At 43.4% G+C, this 12,896-nt stretch overlaps 1 protein-coding gene across 1 annotated transcript in view; it reads left to right on the plus strand.

Moving 5' to 3' along the window:
• Positions 1 to 334: 334 nt before the first annotated feature.
• KCNB2 (potassium voltage-gated channel subfamily B member 2) overlaps positions 335 to 12,896 on the plus strand; it is a gene marked incomplete at its 3' end in the record, with an annotated part of 203,600 nt that continues 191,038 nt past the window's right edge. Inside the window, exon 1 of the mRNA XM_082479117.1 lies at positions 335 to 455. The remainder of the gene's footprint in view (positions 456 to 12,896) is intronic.

The following is a 12,896-nucleotide window of genomic DNA, read 5'->3' on the forward strand; positions in this document are numbered from 1 at the left end:
GCGGCCGCGCCGGCAGCTCGCATGCAGCCGGGGATTACAGCGGGGCGAGGGCAGAGCGGGCTCGGCTTTTATCCTTCTCTCCCCCCCCGGCCCCCCCCTCCACCGGCGGCTCTCTCCCCTCCGCTTTCCTCCGCCCGCCACCCCAGCCGCTCGCCGCGCTGCTCGTTCGGCGGCTTTTCATCTCCCCGGGGTGTGGGGGTGGGGTGGGGGGGGATAGAAGGGGAGATGCCTTTGCTGTGGTTTCCCACCCCCAGTCCTCTCCGCGTCGGGGGGGGGCGGTGATGTGGAGACGGGAATGTAGAGCAAAACCCTCCCCGGGAAGGAACGACCAAAACAAACCTCTCGCCGTGGCTTTGGCGGCCGCGCAGTGCCCGGGGAAGCCCGAGCAGCCCCTGCCAGCGCCGGGGAATCCCTTCTCCAGCCCCCGGTGGTGCCCCGGCCGCCCGCGGAGCCAGGTAAGCGGACGGGGCATCTCTCCTCCGCCGAGGGCTGCCGTTTGCTTTTATTTATTGGGGATTGTTTGTATTTTTTTTTTTTTGGGGGGGGGGGGGACGACACCGAGGGGGACCGAGTCACACACGCCTCTCGCACGGGTGGGAGTTGCAAAGGAGGCGAAAACTGCCGGCTGCCCCCCGGGGCGACCGGACCGGGGAGGGGAGCGGGGGGGGCGAGAGCGCCGTTCTCCCGCCGACAGCCCCGGAGTGCCCCGGGAGCGCCCCGCCGGAGATGGGTTCCGCTCGGCGGGGCTGGACCGACACAGGGTTTTTCTCTCTCCGGCTCGCTGGGATCAGTTTGAGGGGAGAATAAGGCAGCCCTCACGCTGGAGCGTTTTGGAAACCGTGGCTTGTATTTTTGTTCCTTCAGAGCTGCTAAAGGGGGAAGGGGGGGTGGAGGGGTGGGAATGACATTTCGTAGTATTCTACCTCCTGCCGTGGGTGAGCTTTAAAGATAAAGGCTCGTCATTTGTTTCCGATGCTCTAATCGCGCTTGTGGGAACCTGATGATACAAAAACCTCAGCGTTCTCGGTAGATAGCTGTCGTTTGGATTACTCCACGTACCCGGGGCTTGAAAAATCCCCTCTGTCAAAGAAGAAAAGCTGGAGCATTGTGTAGAGTCTGAAAAATACTGGCATAGATGCTTTCTGTAGATACGTAGCATGCTGTCAGTCCCCCAGGTTTAAAAACCGAAGTGTCATTATAAACGGGCATGTTCACTGCATGGTGTCTAGAAATCATTCAGTGTGTTTCTTATGTCGGAATGTCACTGTCCGGGTGAAGGCAGACCTTTGTTTATACCCTATGCATGTACTGTCCATATTTATAGTAGGTCTTGGACTTCATTCAACTCAAGTTACATAATGATTAAGATATAAATAAGCAGTATGTTTGCAGTTTCTTGGACGTTTTAATTCATTGCAGATGAGACCGTCTCTAGCATCCCTGTCAAAATTGTCACTTTTAAAATGTTTGTGTAAAAAGGGAAGCGTCAGTAGCATCAGGTGGAGGCAACATTCCTTAGCAAATACACAGTCATCAAGCCCTTGCTATTAAAAGGAGACCTAGGCGAAGGATTTCAGTGACCGCATCCCGTAGCTCTGAGGACCTGCCAGGATTGGTTTAGAAGAGGGAGAATAGCAGCCAGGCTGGATGGGCTTGGGAGTGGGAAAAGCCTGACTGGTGAGATTTTAAGAGCACTGAAGAGTTCAAGTTTGCTCAGCTGGAGAGTCCTATCGAAGTTAGTGCAGAGCTAGCACCGAGCTTTACAGGCTAGGCAGGGTCTGAGAAACTAAATGTCCTGTCCAGCCAGGGGTGCGATCCTGCTCCCAGGGAGTTTTACTAGAAACTTTCAGGGGAGCAGGGTCAGTCAGTACATGCCACTCATGAGATTTGTGTGCTCTGTGATCACCAGAGGTGTATGAGCAAAACTCTGGAAATCTTTCCCAGAGAGACGAGGTGCAGTACCCCCAAAAAAGTTTGTTGCTGGTTCTTAATGCCGCTGTCTTTTCCATTCAAACAACTGATAAACCGTCTCTTCGCTCAGCCTTATTTGAAAGTTGCAGCTGCCTTGTTGTGGGGGTTTTTTTGTGTGTGTTTTTTTTTTTTTTTTAAATGATGCTGCCACAGGCAGCTCTCACAACAGCGTTCAAATTGCTCTCGCCTCCTTCTTTCTCAGCTGGACGCTGTCACTGGGGCTCAGCAGGTTGGCCTCATTCAGACACATGCAGACGATAAAACTGAAAACATCTTCAGCTCGAGACAAGGGAGAAGTGCTGTTTGGACCAGCACGCTTCAGCCTGAGCGTTTCCATTGGCTTCAGCATTTTGAAATGTCCCGTTGCCGTAACGATGCCATATCATATGTATTTATTTATTCATGCTCAGCCCTTTTTTCAAAGTGCAAGTTAATTGGCAAATTCTGGCTTGCCATTCAAGGCAAGGCAAGGAGTCGAGATTCGCAGTAGCTTTCTTGCCAACGTTTGGGATTTTGCCAAACAGCCTGCTACTGTGACTTTTAGAAGAAAATCTTGATCTTATGTGACTTCCTCGAGCTTCATGTCACTTCAAGCACAGGTAAAATATTTTTCATGGTGCTACTATATTTAAAGCTACCTGCTGGAGGACATTTCAGTCAGTGTTTTACTCCGTATGTTGTTCTTATATAAACAGCACGTTGGGGAGGGGCTGTCTGGTCTCGAGTCTGCATGGTTTAGAGGAAAGGAGTCTTGGTGAATGCCAGATGGGGTACCTGGTGAAGGGGGCAGTGGCTGGGAGCACTGCAGTGCTGTGGGATCCTACTGCAGACCCCTCTGAAGGCATTTACTCTTCCAGAGTACGGACCTGCTGCTCCCAACAGGCAGAGCCCAGGAGGGAAAGCCAGGAGCCGGAAAGGGGAGCTCCTGAAGTTGCGACCCACTTTGCTTCAGCTTCATCACAGTAGACATACGCGCATATTAAAAATGAATTTTTTGGATGTTTTCAGAGGTCATTTATACTAACTCATCATGTTATTGCATAATACCTTCTGACCCAGCAACAGTATACTCACAGCTTCTGGAGTTAAATAACGGTCGCCTCTGAAAGGACTTTCCCTTTTTCTTCAGTATTTTCTTCAGTCTTTTCATTTTTAGAAATAAGTTCTTTTACTTAATAGGTGTCTATGCTATATACGTGGATTCATGATAAAAACAGGCTGTTGTTTACTTTGTTGGGTTGTGCTGTTTCTTACTTTTATCAGATGTGAGCACCCTAAGAGGAAATGTTTCTGATTTTGATAAGTAACTGGTAACTTTCTCTTAAGGTTAATGCTGAGGTAGTGGCGCTGGGTATTGAATTTCTTGGATTTTGTAATAAATCTTCGGGACATGTTGTTTTAACTCACATTTTAACAGGGAGAAAAATGTGTTTTCTTCCTAATGATAATTTCAGCTGTAAATCAAAATAAACTTTCCAATTTTTAATTGAAGAGATCTCTAAGATGTACAACAGTGTTCTGTGGGATACTGTGAAAATAAATTGCTTGGGACATTATAGACTAGACTTTTTCCTATTGTAAATGTGATTTTTGTGCAATCCCGTAGATGTCTGTGTTTATTTATGTGTAATTCTCTGGCTATCTGGAAAGGATTTGGAAAAAATTTCATTATTTTGAATTTTTTCCTGAGTATGGTGCAATTTTATGTATCATATTGCATGCTATAATAGACTGCTTAGTGATGCTCAATTTCAATCTAAGTAAAAGGCACATATATTAAGTCATATGAATAAATATAAAATGTGAGCAGAGAAGCTGAACAACTCAATTTTTTATTGAACAGAACTTGGAGGTTTCTTATCTTGGTTAGCTATAGGTATAAAGACAGTCCCAGTATAGCTTCCCAGATCACTAAATACCATAAAAACCTTAGATATACGATGCATATCAAGATATTTAGAATCTATTAAGCTTAAAACTGCCTGTATTCTCCATTAAAGCTGGAAGGACCGGAAAGGCTATTTTGGTCCTTTCCGGTGCTCGTTACAGCACATGCAGAAACTTCAGTGCAAGTCGCAGATTGGCATCCTCCTGAAGTTTCACTTGTTCACTGTGCAATACCTCATTTTCTTCCAAGGCTGGAGGGTTGGAGTAAACTGAAGAGTTTTTAAACTGAGGACCTACTTTTTTCACCAGCATGAAAGTATGAACTGCATCATCAGTTAATAACGAATATTATTTTGAATGCACTTGTTCGTGGATTATGGTGACCACATCAGCAATATGGAAACAGTAATGGAAAAGTCTTAGGCCGCTAAAATCTGTGGGGTTTTTAATTTTTTTGTTTCTAATGCAGGAAATCTATATTTAGCCGTAATGGCTAAAGCTGTGATTTAGGTGTCTGGCTTCTATACGGCCCTATTCCTCCTCCGGATGACTATAAAGAGTAGTCAGTAGCATCACTGCTGGCAGCAGCAAGAGAGTCAGAACCAACAATCTATTAGCTAATAAATAATATATGTCACGCTGGCATAATGCAGCGCTGAGTATTTAGGAGTAGGCTGTGATAAGCAGCAATTGTAGTCTTTACAAGGAACAATGGCAATCTACCAATTTACCTCTCATGATACCATGACAGGGGGACTGTGGTACACTGTGAAATTGCACGAGGGCAGATACAGTCCGAGCCTAGACGGAAGGGCTGAGCAGCTCTCTTACCACGGCACCATCACGTGATAATGAGAAGCATCTGTGCCGGTCAGTGCTTCTCCCTGGGAGGTCATGTTTGGTATTGCAAGGTATTCTTCATGCTGCCATCATATGCGGGTATTAACTTGTTAGGAAATAAACATCAGCCCTTTAGGTAAAACCATGTAACAAAGAAACGAATGCAAAGCTGTGCTGATAATTAACTGAACAAAGCTCTCAAACGTAATCTTCTTTGATGACACTGGAAATGAGCTTCTCCCACTGATTGCCTAACAAGTTAAGAAATAGAAATCAATTATGGCAGTACAGGCCAAATACAGAATAAATTTGCCTCGGTATTAATAAGACATCTCAAGGCAGTTCATAAAATAGTTTTTCACAGTGCCTCATCAATAGTTAACTTTTAGAAAATGAGCTGTATTTTAAATATATAGAGATAAAAATTGCAATGAAACTCAACAACTCAAAATGAGGCTATCATGCTACAGAGCTTTCAGTCGTGTCTTTTGCCCTCTTAAAGTGTGAGGCTTTGGTTTACGTATAAGGTTGATGACCTCATTTCAGCTGAATGTACTCTTGGATCACTGATTAATCCTGCTATAATTTATGGCCATACATTTAGTGTAAATTTGAATATATCAAAGAGATCCTGGGATAACTTGAGCAGAAAGTGCTGGCAGGCTGCAGCCTCTAGAAGAAGCCCACTAATGTATTTAAACAGACTCAAAACAGTGATCTGGGCTAATTAGCCTTGAAATCACAAATCTATGAACAGTATTGTACGTGCTCATCCAGTGGCTGCTGAGATTAACAGCACACAGAGTTGATCTACCTTGACAGTAGTGCCATCTAGAAGGTCTTGCCTACTAGAATATTTCCATCTCATGCTGTCTTCATTCTCGTTATTGCTGACATAGAGCAAACTTCTTAACTGGGCAGTCCTTGTGCTTACATTTATATTCAGGACTAGCCTGGCTGCTAGTTGGTCCTATTTAGGGATTTCATTAAAGTAGTGCTAGCAGTGCTGGTATCTTCTTCTCCCCTTGAACTAAAGAAGGGATGAGAATGTTTGGCTGCTCTGAAAATGAGGACATATTTATAGATCACCTAGTAGAAACAAAACCGTTTGGCTTTTGTTCAGTAGCCTCGTGGTTAGGGTATTCACCCAGAAGCAGGAAATCAAGCTTTTAGGCCTTTTTTAGGTTAACGTGAAGCAAACAATTATTTAATCTCCTGTAATCCAGGATTCTTCCCAGCAAAGGATTGGTCACACCCCTCAGCTACAGACTCAAGCCTGTTGGCTTTGGAGTGCAGTCTGCCTCGTTCTTGCTCAGTAGGAACAGGGAGGGTGGTCTCCATCCCTCTATCTATCCAGGGGCTTATTGGTAGCAACAGTAGTCTACAAAATATAAAACACAGGTTTGAGTCAGTAGGGATGAACATGGTCCCTGGGTGAATATTTAATAATCAGGCAATTAAATCAGTAGGCTGCTACCACCACCTCAAGGTGTAACAAGCGATAGGACAAGAGGAAACAGCCTCAAGGTGTGCCAGGGGAGGCTTAAGATGGATATTAGAAAAAAATTCTTCACTGAAATGGTTGTCAAGCATTGGAACAGGCTGCCCAGGGAAATAGTTGGGTCACTGTACCTGGAGGTATTTAAAAGACGTGTAGATGTGGTGCTGAGGGATATGGCTTAGTGCTGGACTTGGCAGTGCTAGGTTAACAGTTGGACTTGATGATCTTAAATGTCTTTTCCAACCTAAATGATTCTATGATTCTATTTTGAATAGAGTGAACCTTGTTCAGTTCTTCTGAAGGACTGTGTTTTATGTGCCTCATATAAGAGGAGGTTTCCAGGCTTAGAATGTCATGTGGGTGAGTTGCGTCCCTTTTGATCCTGCCTATGCACTGGGCCTGGATGGGAGTTCAGAGTATCTTCTTTCTGACCATGAAGTACCGCGTTGATCCTGTCTTAGAGGTTCCCGCACCCTTCTTTGAACTTGGGTCTTGCATGTTTAATATTAGAAACTCTGAACTAATGGCTCTGATGGAGCACATTTTTTAAGAGGATGCTGTGGCTTTTAAAAATACATTTTGGCTTGACAGAGGTAAATAAATTAATTTATAGTGGCAGTTTTATAAAAATTTTCCTTTTAGCCATTCTTGATTTCAGAATTAGAGCAACAGTAGCATGGGGTTGTGCATGACAGCAAGTCCTCACTTTTTTCTATTGTCAGGTCAGTTTGAGGGTCAAAAATATCAATACTCCTGGTATCAGCTGCCTTTAGGCTTGACATTCTGCTTTCCAAAACTTGCACTGTCTCCATTGTGGTAGGACTAAAAATGAGTATGAAAATGAAGTGTAGCTTCTTCTCTACAGTGTTAAACTGGAGTTCCTAGGAAGAGCACTCCCTTACACAATCCCCAAACCAGCTGTACCTTTGTGCAGGATGTGGAACTGTCCTGTGGAACCAAACCACTTTAATATAAGGTTGAGAATCAAAGATTTCTGGGTGACCCCATGTCTCAGATGGGCAAAATAAGATGACAGGTTGTCATAGGCCCTGTGTTACAATTTTTAGTAGTAGGCTGGGGTATTTTTTCAAGGCATTCCATAGTTTAAGACATAAAAATGGTGAAGGGATGGATTCTTCAGAATCAAGCCTAGACTGAAACTTGTCTTAATTTTTAATGATAAAAGATTTTTGTGGAGGCTTGCTGATGCTATGACCTTGGGGACATTTCCAGCTGTGTACAAAGGCGCTTGTCAGAATTGAGTCACCCAAAAATCAAGGCCTTGATTCATTCCTTCCAGCTTCAGTGCTTCTGTGAAGCACCAGGGGTAAGAACGTAGGCTGTAGTCCTGCTGGGTACAGTCACTGGGTTGAGACAAGCATCTCCTGAGTAAATCTACCCATCTCAAACTGAAATCTTTGGCTGTGTCTCTTCCAACCTGTTGTCTAGGGAGGCCTAGGCCTACCATTTTCCTCAACTGAATCAGCAGAGCCCAGTTAGAAAGGGTTCAAAATGAAACTTTTGACAGAGGCAGAAATTGAACCCAAATGTTTTCATTTCCAAAGAAGTCACTTAAGAATATGACCATACTTTCCTTAACTGTGTGTAGATCTGGAATGGTGGGGCTGCATGTCTATACTCTGTTAGAAAATTCAAACACTATACCAGATTCTGGACAAAGTGCCACAGCCAGAGTTTTGGATGCAGTTTCATTCAAAGAGAGATAAAATCTGACCCTTCTCAATGTACCTTGTTACTTCAGACATCATTCTCTATGTATATAGTATAATATTATATCCTGTGTAATATTTCCCTGCCTAGAAACCTAGAATAATCATTCAGTACCACACTGTGCAAGTTTTTGTTCAGGAGAACAAAAAGACATCTGTGAAGTTCTTCAACGGTTTTGGCTAGTTGGCAGCAATTTTATTGGTAGGGAGCAGTGGAAGATTGAAGGGTTATAGAAGATAACATGTTTAGAAAAGCCCTAAAACTAATTGTTTTAGGTTACAATAGTGCCTCCTCAAAGAAAAAATGACATGTTGACAATCTCCTCCATCATCTTAATGCACTGCAATGCAATTAGAAAAAAAACAATCAAGTAGTGGATGAATAAGTTGCAATTTAAAGCTCTATTTTATTAATAGTTATGTATTTACTATTATTATTTTACCCTGTATATAATATCTGTATCTACTTAAAGAATTGTACGGTAGCACCAGTCAAATCCGTGGATCCAGAGTGCTAGCCGGGATATAAATATGTAGTCTGATTTAGCCCTGAAATGAGGATCTTGCATAATCACATTTCTGTAATATCTGGTTGTTTGAAACTAAAGAAAACGATCTGCCATTCGGCCTTGTACTTCTCCGTGACAACTCATCCACTCTGAAATTTCCAGGGAAGGCTAAATATGCAGTGAAAGACAGTATCTTTGGCGAAAGCAATAACTCAGCCCTTAGCAACCAATTGTAAACATAAATAGTAAAGTGCAGACACCACAGACAATTACATCCTAAACAAGAGATGCTTCAACCTGGGCTGCAATGGCAATGTGACTGTTTTTGTAAACCAAGCAGGAACGTATCAGGATTGTTTTGTAAGGATCATATAGTCCCCCTTGTCACAAGGACCAACTACAGAGCATTGCTGATAAGGAAAGACAGAGAACCAGAACTCGTCTGGAATAAAGGCTGGTGGTGATCCTGCTTGGGACGGACTGCGAAGCCACGCTCATTGCTCTCTTGAGACCTCAGTGCAGTCTGAAGGGGTGCCCCAAACCCCGCTCTCAGCTCCAGAGTTGTGGTGAAGTCCTACTCAAAAAGGCCACTCGATTCCTAAATTCCATACGAGTCTTGAGGTAAAATTGCACTGAACGCTGTCGAGAGCATTCAGCCTTTTGGTGTGAGGTTGTTTGCATCACCTGTAGTGGAGTCTAGGGCCTACCCCCAAGGCTTTACCTTGAGTAGGAGCTCCAGTAAGTAATTGCAAGTGCTGTTGGGGTAGTTAGAAAACTCAGATAGGCCAAAACTGCTAAGCTTGTGTGACTGCAAGATTTTACAAACGTTTTATCAGTTATACTGTCCCTCTTTTTCTGTCTTCTGTCTCCTTACCTATTTCTGTCTGGCTTTTCTTGTCCAAGGCTCTAAGGGAATATATAAAGCCTCTGAGTCTGCTGCTCCGCAGTGAGGTTCGGCTCATCCATCTAAAAGACACTTCTGTGCTCAAGATGGTGAGAACAAGGAGTTAGCAGACAGACTGATTTAGTCGATTTGAAAAGTTCATCTATAAAGGGCCCCATCTTTTTTGAGTGTTTCCTGCAGATCTCTGAGACTTTATGCAGCCAACGTTTAATTTGTCACATACTAGGAATAAATAATCTGTGAGTTCTGTTATGAAATAGAAATAAACATTGTTTTAGACCAGTTAGCCATAGTAACGCCCCAAGAGCTGGTTTTGCAGGATTTATTCTCAAAGCAAAATCTTACTTTCCATAGAGCAACGCATCCATAGCTGTAAGCAGAGCTTTCAAGGCTGCAGCTGCAATTTGGCATTAGCTCACAGAAGGACCCAGCTTTCGTACAGTCCCTGCCATCCACCAGCGACGTCTCTGGCCATGGTCGTGGTCTGGCATGAGCCAGCCATTGCTTGCAGGGAAGCTGTCTCACAGGGGAGAGGGGCTCCGGCTCCTTCTTTATGCCTTCAGGCCACATGTCTTCTGGTGGTTTCAGCCCCTTGGCTCTGAGGACTTGAGCCCAAATGCCGACACAGCTATCACAGATAGCTTGGACAATCAAAGCTCAGCTACTTCTCTCCTCTGAGTGTATGCGCATGTTCCTGCATATGAATATGAAGCTGAGACATACACACGGTGCTCAGGAATACTTTGACATGTTTCCTGACACTTCCTGCCTTCAACTTGCCAATCCTTAACTGTATTATGAGGTGTGACTTCTGTAAAGTTGGGAAATGGAAATAAGAGCACCTCATTTGAGTGGCGTGTTTTTCTTCAGAGTTTTAGCTATCATCTCAGCCATTTTTTTAAAAACTGAAATCAAGGGGAAATGCTATTAATAAAGATCCCACAGCTCACCATTAAGAAACTGCAGGTCTTCCTATTTTGAATCCAAAACCCAGGCATTTTGATAGGTATGATGTGGTAGCAGAGCTATTACAGCAAAGCAGAAGTTGCAAAAAGCAGAACCATGCGATCAAATAAGCCGCGATATAAAACTCTAAAAATTTGTTATTTAGTAAAAATTTATTAGTTTGTCCCAACTAACTTGCTGTATGTTTTCTTGACTAGCTTGCTATATTCCAGGTTATGTGCATTAAGAGTCAGACGCTGAGGTGGGCACAGGTTTTCTAAGGCTTTTTAGAAAGTTAAAGCTAGTTTTTCCACAAAGTGTTACATATCTGCGTTATATATGGACTGCAGGTCTGATTTATGTCACACCTTAATGAGTAATTTTTAATAGCTGAACTACTCAAAGAAACTATTATCTCCCCAGTATTTTCTGGATTTCAGTGAGCCTTTTTGCCTGGCATCTGAAGAAACATTGATCTTATATTTTCCAGACCTGAAAAAAAATACATTGAATGGCATCACTCAAAATATTTTGTTTAATAATTGCAAAATATCTCATTTAGATCTAGAGCTATCTTAACCTTAGAAAAAAATAAACATTATTGTTACATTTAGAACCAGAAATCTAGATTTAATTTCAAAAATCTTGAAGATGTACCTTCAACAAATTCTGAAAACTTCTTCCATTTGTTTCCAAAGCTAGGAAATGAATGAATACGAACTTCCCTTGCAATCAACTTGTCAAGTTTTGACAGAAGGCCACCTTCTGACAAAAATAGATGAAGATATTAAGATGGAAAATGTGTCTCTTAATCAGAACAAAGCAGGTTTGGTCCCCTTTCCTGGAGGCCTTATGATACAGCCTTTTTAGTATGTACCACATACTTTTTTGTCTCACAGTGTTTTAAGTGCGCAGGGAAGGCATGCTCTACCAGTGAAGCATGCTTAAGTAGTGTAGTATCTCTTTAAATAATCATAGAATTGTTTGAGTTGGAAGGGACCTTAGAGATCACCTAGTTCCAACCCCCTGCCATAGGCAGGGTCACCTCCCACTAGACTAGGTTGCTCAAAGCCCCATCCAGCCTGGCCTTGAACACTTCCAGGGATGGGGCATCCACAACTTTCCTGGACAAACTGGTCCAGTGTCTCACCACCCTCAGGATGAAGAATTTCTTCCTAACATCTAATCTAAGTCTACCCTCTTTCAGTTTAAAACTATTACCCCTTGTCATTATTGCTACATTCCCTGATAAAGGGTCCCTCCCCATCTTTCCTGTAGGTCCTCTTAGGTACTGGAAGGCCACTATAAGGTCTCCCCCGAGCCTTCTCTTCTCCAGGCTGAACAACCCCAACTCTCTCAGCTTGTCTTCATCTCCACCTTCTTCAGTGCAAATTACACAGCAGAGATTGGGAGGGAAGTCTATGACTAAGGCATGCAAAAGTAGCTTGGACTTGACTCTTAAATGTGCAGGGTGCAGCTGGGCTGGCCTGTGGAAGGGGCCAGTGCTGCTCGAGCCAGCTGGCATAGTGACCTCTGTGCGTGCCGTTAGACTCACCTAGGCTCCAAAGCAGATGGCTGTGGAGAAAACACTTATTAGGAGCAGATATTGAAGAATGCTGACTCTCCAGCCATCCCTGCAAATTATTTGGGAGAGTCCTAATTGTGCGTGCCAGGCAATGCTCTGGCAATGTGACGGCACAGGCAACTGAGGAATTCTGCCTGAGGGTTTAATCTGCTCACATAGGCATGCCCATCAAATGTGATAAAAATGCTAAGGACTCTGAAAAAAGCAGCTATCTCAGTTTGAGCAGCCAAAATCACTGGATACTTCAGACATCTGTGACCTTCATTTTCTCCCTTATAAAGCAATGGTAATAATGGCCTCCTAGGGATGTTGAGAAGGGAAACTCTGGAATACCATGGGGGCACTCTGGTAAGATAGTGAGAGCTCCCAGAGGGAAATTCATCACTTTGCACGTGGTGTTTGTTTGCAGTAGGACACGCTAAATAACCTCAGAGGCCACAGACTGAGTGAGAAAGATGCAAAGAAATGGTAAATTATTCTATGATCGCTTAAAGCAGGAGGGATTGGCATGGGGGGAATCACACCATTGGAAGCTGTATGACACTTAACCTTCATTCAGGCTTTCCCTAGCTTTTTGAGTCTTTGCAAGATTCGGCTTTTATTTAATGCAAAGAATTGGCTTTGGTTTGGAAGAGTTTTATTCAATATTATAGATATTTTAATCATTTTATTATTGCAAGGGAAGAAAATCACTTCTGTCTGGCGTTGTTCTTATATATCGGTGGCTAGCATTTGTGTCTTTCTCTACCGATTGCTAAGCAGTGCTGGTGAGCAGCCAGCTGGCATTGCCTGCCTGCCGAGGGGTAGTCACTTGTGCTTCTCACTAGCCCATAGTGGAAAAAGTCCATGGTGGAGTTGCACACAGCCAAAAGGATAATGCAATAAACTAAACAGAAGGATATTTTAAGCCTTCTCGGGACAAAAATTGCAGTGTCTGAAGCATTAGTTGCAGTAGCTAAAATCCAGAAAGATTATTCAATGAATTGTAAAGGTAACCTTACTTGAATATAGTTGTTCTAATGAA

This window comes from Vanellus vanellus (genome assembly GCF_965231255.1).
Source record: "Vanellus vanellus genome assembly, chromosome: 2".
Lineage (NCBI taxonomy): Eukaryota > Metazoa > Chordata > Aves > Charadriiformes > Charadriidae > Vanellus > Vanellus vanellus.